This window comes from Hibiscus syriacus, unplaced genomic scaffold, assembly GCF_006381635.1.
Source record: "Hibiscus syriacus cultivar Baekdansim isolate YM2019G1 unplaced genomic scaffold, ASM638163v2 tig00116984_pilon, whole genome shotgun sequence".
Classification (NCBI taxonomy): Eukaryota; Viridiplantae; Streptophyta; class Magnoliopsida; order Malvales; family Malvaceae; genus Hibiscus; species Hibiscus syriacus.
Genome location: NW_024063507.1, coordinates 2957760 through 2972726, shown reverse-complemented (window position 1 = coordinate 2972726; position 14967 = coordinate 2957760). Strand labels below are relative to the sequence as shown.

Below are 14967 nucleotides of genomic sequence, written 5' to 3'. Positions count from 1 at the left end.
TTCGTCAAAGTTATGATTATCACCACAATAAACACAAGAAATAGTATATGTATCTTTAACCTCAAAACTTCCTATGGTTTTTGCAGTATCTTCATCATATCAGTCAATGTTGAAATTTGAGAAACCATAAAGTTTAAGGCATCATAATTCACTACTACAATATTTCATCGGCTAAACATGTTCCTCGTATTGGGGTATTATAATCATTGTTCAATATGATTTTTAGAATATCATAAACTTCATTATACGTCTTGTCTAACAATGCTCTATTTGCTGAAGCGTCCACTACCATACGAGTGTGCATATTTAACTCATTGTAAAACATTTCCATTTGCATCCAATACGGGAATCCATGCATCAGGCATTTTTGCAGCAAATCCTAAAATCTTTCACATGCATCATTCTAGTTTTTATCTTTTGATTGTTTAAAAAATGTGAGGTTGTTTTGAAGTTTAACATTCATTTTAGGTGGATTAAACCATAGAAAAAACTTTTGTGCTAGCTCATTCCAAGATGTTATAGAACCAAGATGTGATAACTCTCTAAAATAGTTATATTTAGTAGTCTTTTTCACCTAGGTTTAGCTTGAACTTGATCATGCTTAGGAGCATTTTAGGATTAAACCTACTTGGTTAAACACATTTTGAATTTTAGGAGCATTGTGGGTTGCTAAAGACTAAAATCAATTTTTGTTGTTGAAAACTGTTACACTGATGTCGCAGCATTGCAAGAAATGTCAATCGAATACTGTAGCGATTTTCTATGCTCCAGAAGACTGGGAGAACCTTATGGATTGGGAAAGCTCACTCAGGTATCTTTCATTTGGATGTGTATCACCTGAAACATAGACATTTTCTATTGACAGATGAAATTCCCATCAAATCTATAAAAGGGGAGTACTTGAGCACAAAAAGTGTGACGTTCAAGAGCTTTTTCAAGTACATAATTCTCCACATTAAATCTTCAACACATTGAAGCCTAAGTCCTCTGCCAGGGATTGCTGTAGCACAAGGGAAGCTTTCTGGGTAGCTTTAGCAGTCAACAGATCTTCATTCAAGCCCTTCCACTGAGAGAGTGAGTCATTTGAGTGCTTAAACCATTGTTGGATGATATTTTGAATTTCATATTTTGTGTTTACTTTGATGCCCATTTTATGAGCTTAGTTCTTTATGATTGTGGAAAGTAATACTTATAATTAAATATATAGTATTTTTATTAAATCTATAAATAATTTCATTCGATTTGCTATATACCTATGTGAGCATTGGTGTTGCTGAGTATCATAGTGAAAAGCATGCAGCCAATTAATTAGTGTTCTTAATATCTTGAGACTTTAAGATACAAAAGTTGTTAAAGTAGTTCAAGAGGTTTTAATCAATTTTGATTGCATTAACTGAGTATTGGATGTTTGCATGAGATTTGAAGTTCATAATATTGTATCTATAGATTTGATAGCTGACCACATGCTTCTTGGAATGATGTAGCATGAACTAGTGCTTTCCTTTATTGATTTAACATATTCTCTTTAGAATCTCGTATAGTTGACAAATCTGTACACTCTAATGATAACTCTTTTCTCCTTGTGGGTTCGATATTCGTAGCATCAATTGCTACCACTTTATAACTTGAGCGATACGTATACTTTTGTTAAATGCTATAGCATCTTACGTAGCATCGAGCGATAGCAATGTCAACCAAGCTCTAGCTTTGTCTCACAATGAATAAGGGGATAACTTTAGCTTCAATGCTTCCTTAGGGACACTATGTTAAAGTGACGAATTGCAGACCTCTATAAATGCTCGTAAATGTAATCGAGTATCTTCAGTAATAGATCCACCATATTATCCCATGGACTACAACATTTGAAACATGATCAGCTTCAATTCAAAATTCGTAGCATGAATTGTTTGTCGCACTATGACAGGATGTAATAAGATGGGTCACTTGCGATCATCCATAGTGTAGAATTGTTGCAGTGCAACTCTATTTCTAGCTGACAATTCATCTTTATCTTCATGATGTAGTGGAGGTAAAGCATTGTTCTCTTGTCTAGCCATAAATGCTTCACTTCTTACAACTTCTCGACGGCATTTTCTAAATTTCATTTTATCTCTTGATCGACTAGCTCTAAGGTATCATCATGTCGGGGCGTAAACCACTGAAACTATAAGAAATGAGTACCTAAAAAATAAATAATCAAATAAGTAAGCAACTAAGGAAGTCTAAAGAAAAACCAATGCTCCTCGAAAACAATACCAAAAACTTGATGTTGTGTAAATACTACTGCAAAGTGCAAGCATACACTGTCAAATAAATAATAAAGTGGAAACAAAATTGTTACAATTATCAAATCCCATATGGAGCAAATCTATTTACAGTACAGTTCAAAAGTTCAAAGTTCATAATTAACAATGCATAACATTGGCATCCTATATCTCTATGGGTTTGTTACTCTTGTAATCACCTATCATGTAACAAAACTAGCATGCAATTGCAATTAATTATATCTCTAAAATAATCAAAAATCACTTGCATAAATGATATTATCTCTAATCAACTCATATAAGTACACATCTCATAAACATAGTTCAAACATCAAAAATCTCATCGAAGATTTAATCAAACACTTTATGTTTGATATCCAACAAAACAAAAAAGCATTCAACATTCACAATAATGTTTTTCCCTTTCTCAGTTAAAAACATGAAGTGGAGTTGAAACCCAATCAGCCACCACTTCTACATGATTGCTCATTATTGCTGCTACACTCTCGACAAATGGATTACGTTACCATCGTGGATAAGATAGTGGAGAAAATCTAGGATATGAAAATTGATTATTAATGATGAAGAGAGCACTCATGTTGTTATACCCCAAATTTTGGTTGGTGACTAAAATATAGCATTGAAAGTTTGGTAGCTAAGTATAAACTTTGTTAAAGTTAGGATCTAAAATATAATTTTGAAAGGTTATATATTTTTGCCCAAAAATGAGCAGTTTGTCCTAAAACAAGAATTTTCTTAGAATTAGAATTTCAATACGAGGTTTTGTACTAAAAGTTATAAGTGATAAAGTCGTATAGAAATCGGATATTCGGACCGCTGGAATTTCACAAAAATTTGAAGGATTCTAGATAAGGTTTGGAATATTATTTTCATTTTTTAGATATGCAAAATTTAACAAGAATCAGTAGAATTGAAGTTAATGTTTTAGATTTGGTCGAATAGTGGAAATTTAGTGACTAAAATGCAATTTTTGAAAACTGCATGGCCAAAGTAGAAAGTCAAGACAAATTGCTCATCACTGATTAAGGAATATTTTAATGGAAGATAATGCTATGTCATTTGGTAATTATCAGGTTCATGCTGGTAAATTTGGAATTTCTCATTAATTAAATTTTAAATTCAATTATATTATTTTTTTATACAAGTGATCAAGAAATATTATTAGAATAATCAAGAAATTTTCTTCTTCATTCTTGCATAGGTTGAATCCACCATAGCCATTAAGGTGAGTATTTTGTTTTGATTTTTGATTTCTGGATTAAGCTATTAGATGGAGAATTAATCTACCTGAAATTATCCATCTTTTGGTACAAAAATCACACGTGAACATGCTTATATGAAGAGTTTGGAAATTATGGTTTATGGATTTTGAAGATTTAATGGAAGTTTATTATGGTATTGATGTTCTAGATTATTTTTAAAGCATGTGTGATGATTAAAATCATGTATACAAGCCTAAAGGACGTTCGACCATACTAGGGTTTATGGAGAATGATTGTATTTTGATTTAATTTGATGTTTTGATAGTTAAGTAACATGAATTTGATGCAAGGAAATTGAATTTATGCTTGAAATTGAATGAAAAGACTATCCTAAGTACTTAAAGAGCTTCGGCCATAGGGAAAGAAATTAGGGGAAAATGTTTAAAATTTTCCTATGGTATAGACTTGGCATTAGATGTGTTCTACATGCTTTGGAGATCAAATTGGATCAATTTGGAACCTTGAGATAGTGAAAGGGGATATTTTACAAGTTTTGAGAATTGTGTGACATTAATGTATAAATGTGTAAATTGGAGTTTTCAATGTTGAATTTTAAGTTAAATAAGTGATTTCAGATCAACGTGCAAATATGGATAAATTTGGTGATGGAATTCGAATAGTCTCAAAAGATGGGACTTAATTTTGAGTTTTCAAATGTGGTGATATTATTTTAGTATGAAATTTCAATGTTGTAAATTTATGTTGTTATGTTGATTTTTAAGTTTAAATATTTGATTGGGATTGAATTGTAAGTTTATTTAAGTATGTGATTAAATTCAAAAAGTTTAAGGAAATAGAGGATGAAATTACAAGCTTTTGAATGTTAAAGTATTGATTTGAGTATATGATTAAGGTAATGATATTTAGTAATTAAAGTGAAATGATAATAATGGTGAACAATTATTATTAATTATATGGAAAGGTTGATATGAATTCTAAGAAGAATTCATAATTAGTAACTTATTTTAAAGTATGTAAAAGTTAAAGGGTTGATGATGAAAATAAATTTTTATAGACTCGAATGATTATTTTGAGAGGTTTAAAATTATGATGGGAATATGATTTAACTTGATATCGCTTTTATTTTATATACTTTTTGTACAACCACAAATGGTATGTCAGTGGCTATTTTGAAAGAATTTAAAATTTTAAGGATATAATTTAATAAATGTTAAAGTATAAGTGTTGAAAACATTATGATATTTCGATATAACAAATTAAGTTAAATGAATTTTAAGATTTTCCAAATGATTTTCTAAGTATATTCGATAGAATTATTCGAATATCAAAACATTACTCCAAATCTTTCAAAGATCATTTTTAATCCTTAATCAAAGTGTAAAATTAAGTTTTAATCTTAAAACAATTTCAAAATAATTTTACAAAGTATTTCGAACCATTCAAAGCCAAAATTACATATGCTCAGAGGGAACCGATTCCTCCCTAAGGGGTACCGATTCCCCCATGAATGGTTTGTCTCCGAGAATTCCAGTATGCTCGGGGAACCGATTCCCCCCCAGGGGTACCGATTCCCCCTTGTATAACGGTCGAAATATTTTAATTTTACACTTAGGGAACCGATTCCCCATAGGGGGTACCGATTCCCCCCACGCTCCAAGTTGTTTTATTAATTGTTTTCACACTATAACGGCTATATGATCTTCACTAATCATCCCCACGTTCAGATGATTCAAGGTGTATTTAAACAAGTTCTGAAGCCCTTGATCAACAAGAAATTATAGAGAAACAATAGAGAAAGCATCAAACACCAAGTTTGTGCAAATCAAGCCAATTTTCCTTTCAGTATTCATTTTGCTTTCAAAGAACACCATTTGTGGTCATTTGTAATTATTTGTGAGTGTTCCTTTCTTGTTCTAGAATTGTGCAAACATCTTACCTTGTGAGGTTTTCCTTGTAAGTTTGCAAATTTGTGTATTTCTCTTTGAAAAAGAGTGTGCTCAAGAATTTGGGGTATAATTCTTGAGGGAGCTGTAAGGTTACTCTTTGTCCTCAAAATAAAGAACAAATTAGTGAATTTGTTGGAAAATCCTTAGTGTGGATAGCTAAGGTAGTGGACGTAGACTTTGGTTGATAAACTGGAACCACTCTAAATCGTTGTGCAATTATTTTCAATTTTCTGCAAAAGCTTCCACCAAATTTTTAATTGCCAATTCACCCCCCTCTTGGCCATATTCGTCAATCGATTAACTCAACAATTGGTATCAGAGCCTAACTCATTTGAAGGTTTAATCGCCTCTTGAGTCGACCCGGGAAGAGTTAAATCGATAAAGATGGTGTCCACTTCCGGTTCATTCTCCATGGAAGAATCCAAACCAATTGACGTGCCTCCATACTTCAATGGAACAAATTATCGTCACTGGAAGAGGTGTATGATTATATTCATCAAAGCGTTTGATATGGAAGCTTGGATGATAATCAAGAAAGGATATTCCTCTACTACTAAGAAGGCAAAGAAGTGGAGTATTCAAGAACGGAATGAAGCTCAACAAAACTCAAAGGCTATGCACATGTTGTGTTGTGCATTGATCCTAATGTATAAAGGAGTTTCTTCTTGTTCAAGTGCCAAGAAAATGTGGGATAAGCTTGAGGAGATCTATAGAGACAAGGAAGAAGAAGAACCAATAAAATGATGTCTCTATTAGCTCTCACAGAGCCAAAGTATCTTCTAACTCAAATATATCAAATTCAAATCTTTTAATGAGTTACAAGATGCTTATGATAAATTATTTTCGGAGTTTGACCATGAACTCCAAATACAATAAATTGATTTCTAAATTTATTGTTAAAATGATCTTCTTTTGAAAGCTAAAACAGACTTGGAAAATCAAAATGAAATGTTGAGAAAGGAGTTAGAGGTTTCAAAAATAAAATCTGAAAGGTTTGAAAAAGAAAATTTCAAATGTAACAAACTTCTTCTAGAAATGAAAATGGATTTTGAAAATCAAAATGAAATCTTGAAGAAGGATTTAGAACTCTCAAAATGAATTTGAAGTATTGAAAAAGAAAATTTCAATTTAAAAGATAAGCTTGAATGTTTAACAAAAGAAAAAGAGATCATTCTAAATAATCCATCTAGTTCAATAATGACAGTATGTTCACATTGTCATTATCATGGTCATAAGGAACATATTTGTCCTTTAAAGAAAGGAAAACGATTTAAAATTAGACAAGTATGGATTCCAAAAAGAACAAGAGGCATTGAAACTAATGTTCAAGGATCCAAAGCAATTTGGATACCAAAATCTACTTAAATGTCTCTTGTAGGTGTGGGAGCAATGGTGATGAAGTTGATGATATTCAAGATGCTCTAGCCACACATGAAAAGTAATGGGTAACCTCTAAACTTAATTTTATTTTATTTTATTTTATTTGGTTGCTCATTTATTCTATGCATGCATGAGGTTTTAAATGTTAAATAATTCTAAATGATTATGTTTTGTCTCATGTATGTTGAAAAATATTGTATGATGAACATGGTAATTATTTTTTATAAACTCTAGTTCATCATATTAATTTTTGGTCAAAATTATTTTTTAAAATGTAATTGATATCTCTTTAATAATTGATATTGATTTTTCAAGAACTTTGGTTTTACAAAATTTCGATCTGAAATTTTTAATGTTTATGCATAGATTTTTGTTTAAATATTATAAAGTTTTAATGCATAACATTTTCAAAAACTTTGTGCATGTGCTCTTACTCTCTATAATCAACATTGCATAATGTTTTATATATGAATGGGTTAAAAGCATAATCTTTTGAAAAATAAATTTAATAAAAGATACAATGTTTTATTTTAAATGATTACAAAATTGACTGACATTGCATATACTTTCGATTATGCTTTTTGGTCATAAAATAGGGATATATACATGGTGCATTTAGATTCTTTTGATATGACTAATTTATGCCTAGTTGCTAAGGATGAACATGATAGTTGGTTATGGCATAGGAGACTAGGACATGCTAGTATGAGTGTTTTGCAACGGTTAATTCAAGGAGACCTAGTAAGAGGGTTGCCTAAGCATAAATTTGATAATGATAAAATCTGTGATGCTTGTGCTAAAGGAAAACAAAAGCGAGTTTCTTTTAAATCCATTAATGATGTATTAACTAGTAGAGTTTTACAATTGATCTATTTAGATCTTTTTGGGCCAACTAGAACTACTAGCTTGGGTGGAAAACAATATGCATTTGTCTTGGTAGATGACTATTCTAGATATACTTGGGTTCTATTTTTAAATACTAAAGATGAAGCATTAGAACAATTCATCACATTTTCAAAAGTAATTCAAAATGAAAAAGGTTACTCTATAACTAGTGTTAGGAGTGATCATGGAACTGAATTTGAAAATCTTGGATTTACTGAATTTTGTAACTCTAAAGGTAAAGAAAAACTTTACAAATTTGATGCTAAAATTGCATTAGAACAATTCATCACATTTTCAAAAGTAATTCAAATGAAAAGGTTACTCTATAACTAGTGTTAGGAGTGATCATGGAACTGAATTTGAAATCTTGGATTTACTGAATTTGTAACTAAGGTAAAAAAACTTTACAAATTTGATGCTAAATTGATGAAGAATTTTTTCTGGGTTATTCCTTAAATTCTAAAGCCTATCGTGTATTTAATAAAGAACTTTAGTTGTAGAAGAGTCTATCATGTTTTTTTCGATGATAATCCCCTTCCGAGGAAGGATTCTTGTGTGAATGATGATGTAGGTGTTATAAATACAAATGACGTTAGACATGACGTTGGAGAACCATCATCAAAGGAAGAAACGAAAAATGAGGAAACTCATGATCCTCTTGAGAATCCAACCATTGAAGAAAGGGAAGTATCTTATCCAAGAGAGTACAACTATGTCAAGGATGGTGAAATTATAGGTGATCCATCAAAGGGTACAACTCGATCTCTCTTAGAAATATTTGTAATTATGTTGCATTTATCTCATGCATAGAGCCTAAGAATATTAAAGAAGCATTAAATGATGAACATTGGAGGCTATGCAAGAAGAGTTAAATCAATTTGGAGAAGTAAGTATGGACATTAGTTGAAAGGCCTAGTAATAAATCTACTGTAGTACTAGATGGGTATTTAGGAATAAGCTTGATCAGAGTGGTAATATAGAGAAACAAGGCTAGACTTGTTGCTCAAGGGTATACTCAAGAATGGGCATAAACTATGATGAACATACGCTCCCGTAGCTAGGATGGAAGCAATTAGAATGATATTAGCATTTGCTGTTTCAATGAATTTAAAATTATATCAAATGGATGTTAAAAGCATTTTTAAATGGTTTTATAAAAGAATAAGTGTATGTGGAACACCTCCAGGTTTTGAAATTCAAATTTTCCGGATCATGTTTTAAAATTGACAAAAGCTCTTTATGGTTTAAAGCAAGCTCCTAGAGCTTGGTATGAAAGATTGTCAAATTTTTTAATTGAAAAAGGTTTTTCAAAAGGAAGGTTGACACTACATTGTTTTTGAAGCATAAAGGTAACGATTTATTAGTATTCAAATTTATGTTCATGATATATATTTGGTTCTACTAATGATGTTCTTTGCCAAGAATTTTCTAAGCTAATGCAAAGTGAGTTTGATGAGCATGATGGGGGAGCTCTCATTTTCTTGGGACTCCAAATCAAGCAAAGAAAAGATGGCATCTTCATCAATCAAGCTAAGTACGTCAATATATGCTCAAGAAGTTTGGACTGGAAAATGGGAAACCTCATAACACTCCAATGAGCTCTTCAACAAAGCTTGACTTGGATGAAGGAGGTAAATGTGTAGATGTCAAATTATATAGGTCAATGATTGGATCTCTACTTTATCTAACTGCAAGTAGACCATATATTATGTTTAGTGTTTGCTTATGTGCTAGATTTCAATCATGTCCTAAGGAATCACATTTACTAGCTGTTAAGAGAATCTTTAGATACCTTAAAGACACTCCTAGTCTAGGACTTTGGTATCCTAGAGACTCTAGCTTTAGCTTGCATGCTTTTTTCTGATGCGGATTATGGAGGATACAAATTAGATAGGAAAAGCACCTCCGGTACTTGCCAATTCCTTGGAAATATGCTAATTTCTTGTTTTTCGAAGAAACAAAATTGTGTTGAATTATCTACAACTGAAGCCGAATACATTTCAGCTGGTAGTTGTTGTGCACAAGTTTTATGGATGAAACAACAACTTTTTGATTATGGAATTGAAGTAGGTACCATTCCTATCAAGTGTGACAATACTAGTGCTATTTGTCTCACTAAAAATCCCATCCACACTCTAGAACTAAGCACATTGAAATAAGACATCACTTCATTAGAGACTATGTCACTAAGAAAGATGTAGTTATAGAATTTGTGATACTTTGCACCAATTAGCGGATATCTTTACAAACCTTTAGACAAGGAACGATTTTGGACACTTAGGAGAGAATTAGGTTTGACCAATCTATCTTCACTGAGTGTTTAAAATAATTTTAGCACTTTTAATATAAATGAAAAATGCTTATAATACATTTTTGATTGCATTCATTGCTATTAGTTAAGGGGAGTTTATGATTCGTGATGAAAAATTAATTTTATGTTCAAAATATCGTTTAAAGATTAATTGAATTGTTTGAACATGATTAATTTTCAATATATGAGTTGCCAATACCACTAGAGGAAATTAATTTAACATTTTGGGTGTTTAAAATCAGATTTTAGCATTTTTGTGCAGAGGGAATCGATCCCCCTTGAGGGAACCGATTCCCCCTTTGAAGAGAACCGATTCCCCCCACAGGGAATCGATACCCCCCTGGGTTCTGGTTAAACACGGGCAGAACCCTTTTTTGTTCAAAACCTTTTTTTTTCCTTGCCGCCGTTTCCTCTAAACTCTCTCCCTATCTCCATTCTTGCCTCAAATCAACATTCTTAATCGGAATTCACTTCAAATATCATCTTATAAACCTGTTGGAATCATCAAAAACGTGCAAACTTCATCTAATCTCACTCAAATCCGAAATTCTTCAAGGTATTTTCCAAAACTTCTATTTCATCAATTTATGAACATAGAACTAGTTTTAATTAGTTCTAGGATGAACTTTATATCGGGCATTGATTGTTTAGTGATTAGAAACTTGATATCACAACTAATTTCATCAAAAACACAAGAATTTTTCTAATTTTTTTTTAAATTTTCGGAAAAAAATGTTGATTTTCAAATTATTGTGTTTTGATTGAATTATGTTGTTGTTATGAAAACTATATTGTTTCTCAAACCGTATTTTTCAAAAGTTTTCAAAACTTTGTCCATTAGGATTGATTTAGAGAACCTTGAAATATTGAGGACTCAATTGAGTTTTGGATTGATTGAATTGCATATATGTGTTTTCTAAATTGCAGGTTATCCATTCTATTTCGATTTCCTAAACCATGTCCAATCCTAAACGTGCTAGGTCATCATCCAGTCGCTCACACCGTCAACCAAATCCACCTCCAAATCCTCAAAATCCAATTCCTAATCCTAATCCCATTGATTCTAATTTTACTATCCAAAATTCGTACTTCAATCATCCTGGTCCTAGAAATCATCGTTTTTGGTATTATCAATATTTCGACTCTTACAAAATCCGGGAAGAATGTATTGCTTCTCGTCAAGCTATGTTAGCTATTAATTTTAAATATCTTCCTCTTTTAAAAGAGTGGAAATTTTATAAACTCTTTGATCTTGAACCCATCGTTTACCATCAACTTGTTCGTATTTTCTATTCTAATGTCGTTTGTGTTAAAAACCAAACTGAAACCGAAACCATAGGAATTCGTTCCTACCTCCTAAGACAATTCTTATATATTGACTCGGCTTACATAGCCAATACATTCGGATTAGATAATGATGGTATTTCAAATGAAAAACAGGTTTTAGGATCTCGTTATAAAAGAAGGGATATGGCAAGTGTCCTAGACCTTCATGAACGTTTTCTTCATCTAATAATTTCTTGGTGGTTTCGACCATCCAGAGGTCGTTATTCTACTCTTAGAGCCTTAGATCTTTGATGGTTATATTGTTTCGAAAACAATATTAAAATCAACCTACCTCAGATTATTTTTGCTGAAATTGTTGAAACCGTAAATCTTGTTCCTAACAAAAAACTCTGTTCATCTCTTGTTTACGATTGCATTTTGAGTAATCTATTTTCCAAAGCTGGGCTTAAAGTCGGTCTAGATGCCGTTTTTCCCCTTAAGAAACAAATTAACCTTCTTTCCTTAACGAGAGCGGGATGGATTAAGGATAAGGAAACCGGTGAATGGGTTCGATCTTCTGCAAATACTCCGGGAGCTAGTTCTTCACAAGCTCCACCCGAAGCTGACGAAGATCTCGAGCTTGAGCAATTAATGCAAGACATCGATGAAGCCGAAGATGAGCCTGAGCAGCCCGAGGAGCAGCCCGAAGAGCAAGCACAACAAACGAATCCAATGCCTCCATATTTCCAATCCTTTATGGAGACATTCGATTTTCGATACGCTACTATGGATTTGCGTTTTACTTCTATAGAGTCCCATTTATCTACAATGGGAGCTCAACAATTAGAAATTCTTCGGGAAATGCGTGCAAATAATGAAGCAACCAACGCACGTATTAATGACCTCACTAACGAAATGGCCGCTATGCGAGCTCGTTTTCCTCCTCCTGATCCGGATATGTGATTCAATGTTTTTCTTTGAACTCCAAACTTATTGTTTTAACATTTTGAATATTTTGGAATGTTTGAATTTGTGGATTTATTGACTTTGAATTTGTTTGGATTTATGAATGGTTAGAAATTATCTATTTGGTGTGATTAAATTTATTCATTATTGCATCATTTACTTCATGATTAGATATATGACCAATTTGCCATTCACATTAATTATGAATATGATTATGAAACTAATGGCTAACGTTTCTCTTGCTTGTGATCTTAGCAGCTTATATTATATATAATCAATTGGCTAACTGATTTCAATACCTTGTTTAAATTCTTTAAAATGTCTTTTTTATTTAACAAAAAGGGGGAGAAGTGTTAAAGTGTTTTTAAATGATAAATGGGAGAAGTGTTAAAGTAAGGGGGAGTAATTTCAAAACTTGATTTCAAAATCTTAAAATTACTAAAATGTTTTGTTATATCAAAAGGGGAGATTGTTGAAAACATTTTGATATTTCGATATAACATTAAGTTAAATGAATTTTAAGATTTTCCAATGATTTTCTAAGTATATTCGATAGAATTATTCGAATATCAAAACATTACTCCAAATCTTTCAAAGATCATTTTTAATCCTTACTCAAAGTGTAAAATTAAGCTTTAATCTTAAAACAATTTCAAAATAATTTTACAAAGTATTTCGAACCATTTCAAAGCCAAAAATTCCAGATTGCTCAAAGGGAACTGATTCCCCCCTAAGGGGGTACCGATTCCCCCATGAATGGTTTGGCTCCTAGAATTCCAGTATGCTCGGAGGGAACCGATTCCCCCCAGGGGGTATCGATTCCCCCTTGTATAACGGTCGAATTATTTGAATTTTACACTTAGGGAACCGATTCCCCATAGGGGGTACCGATTCCCCCCACGCTCCAAGCTGTTTTATTAATTGTTTTCACACTAAAACGGCTATATGATCTTCACTAATCATCCCCAACGTTCAGAAGTGATTCAAGGTGTTTAAACAAGTTCTGAAGCCCTTGATCAACAAGAATTATAGAGAAACAAGAGAGAAAGCATCAAACACCAAGTTTATGCAATAAGCCAATTTTCCTTTCAATATTCATTTTTCTTTCAAAGAACACCATTGTGCTCTTTGTAATTATTTGTGAGTGTTCCTTTCTTGTTCTAGAATTGTGCAAACATCTTACCTTGTGGTTTTCCTTGTAAGTTTGCAAATTTGTGTATTTCTCTTTGAAAAAGAGTGCTCAAGAATTTGGGTATAATTCTTGAGGGAGATGTAAGGTTACTCTTTGTCCTCAAAAAAGAACAAATTAGTGAATTTGTTGGAAAATCCTTAGTGTGGATAGCTAAGGTAGTGGACGTAGACTTTGGTTGATAAAGTCGAACCACTCTAAATAGCTGTGCAATTATTTTCAATTTTCTGCAAAAGCTTCCACCAAATTTTTAATTGCCAATTCACCCCCCTCTTGGCCATATTCGTCAATCGATTAACTCAACAATAAGGATTGATTTGAAGAAGAACAATTAGTAACAAATGGATAATTGAAAGGGTATTCTGGTCCTTTAGAGGGAAATGAATTTAAAACTGATTTATTTTATTAGCGATTTAAGAAAATGGGAAAGTTAAAAACTAAGTTAAGTTATTTACTCATCTTCTTCTTCCTCCCGTGGTTTTGTGGTCTTCTCCATAGCCAAAGGTAAGATTCATCTAACTAGTTTTTCCTTTCGATTTTGGGTTGTTCTTGCAACCTTAAGTGATGTGTAAGCTTAAGGAAGGTTTAAATAAGATTAAAACTAGGAGATTGATGGAATATTTGAGATTTAAGAAAATGGGTTTTTGAATGATATGTTGATATAGGGGTTTTTATTGTAGTTTATCAGTATATTTCACTTGTCAAAGAAGTAAATAAGGAATTAGAAACCTTGGATGTGATTAAAAACTTGTTAGAAAAAGTAGTATGATTCTTCGTTTGACATGTTCTTTAAATATTTAGATGTTATAAGAAGCTAAAAGAATGAAAGTTAGCTGGGATAAGTAAATAAGAGTTTAATAGTACTGTTGGAGGTAAAAGTAAGAGAATTTGACTAAATTTATGGAAAAATTGAGCTGAAAAATGAAAAATCTGGGTTGGGGTATCGGTACTGCAAGAACAGTACCGATACTATAGGTTTAAATCTATAGAAATATGTTGAATAATATAGTAGTATCGATACTAAGATAAAGGTATCGATACCGTGGATTCCAGAATGTAAAAATGATATCGACACTGAAAGGAAGTATCGGTACCATAGTATAGTAGTATCAATACTAAAAGAAAGGTATCGATACTGAAAGAAAGTATCGGTACCATAATATAGAAGTATTGATACTATGATAGGGGTATCGATACTAATGAGCCTGGAATTATAAGATAGGCTGAAATTGTTATAGAAATTGAAATAATAGTACTTTAGAGTATTATTAAAGTATAAATGTTAGGGAATATATTAACATTTTGTATGGTATGTGTATCTAATTGATGTTTATGTAGATCATAACCAAGCTCCTGAGTCTAGCAGGAAAAAGGGTAAAGATAAAATTGTTGAATAGTCGGACGTCATTACATCTTAGTAGCGAGGATTAGCAGGTTAGTACTTTAATTGTATTTATATGAGATGAGGAAGATTCGCAATGAGTTAAATTAGATTGTTTTGATTTAATGTATTTTT

General features: G+C 31.9%; 1 non-coding gene across 1 annotated transcript; it reads left to right on the top strand.

Annotated features, from left to right (window-relative positions):
• The first annotated feature begins 347 nt into the window (after positions 1-347).
• Positions 348-454, top strand: LOC120193088. The gene has a single exon (XR_005522829.1). It is a non-coding gene; the product is annotated as a small nucleolar RNA R71 (small nucleolar RNA).
• The last annotated feature ends 14513 nt before the right edge of the window (positions 455-14967 follow it).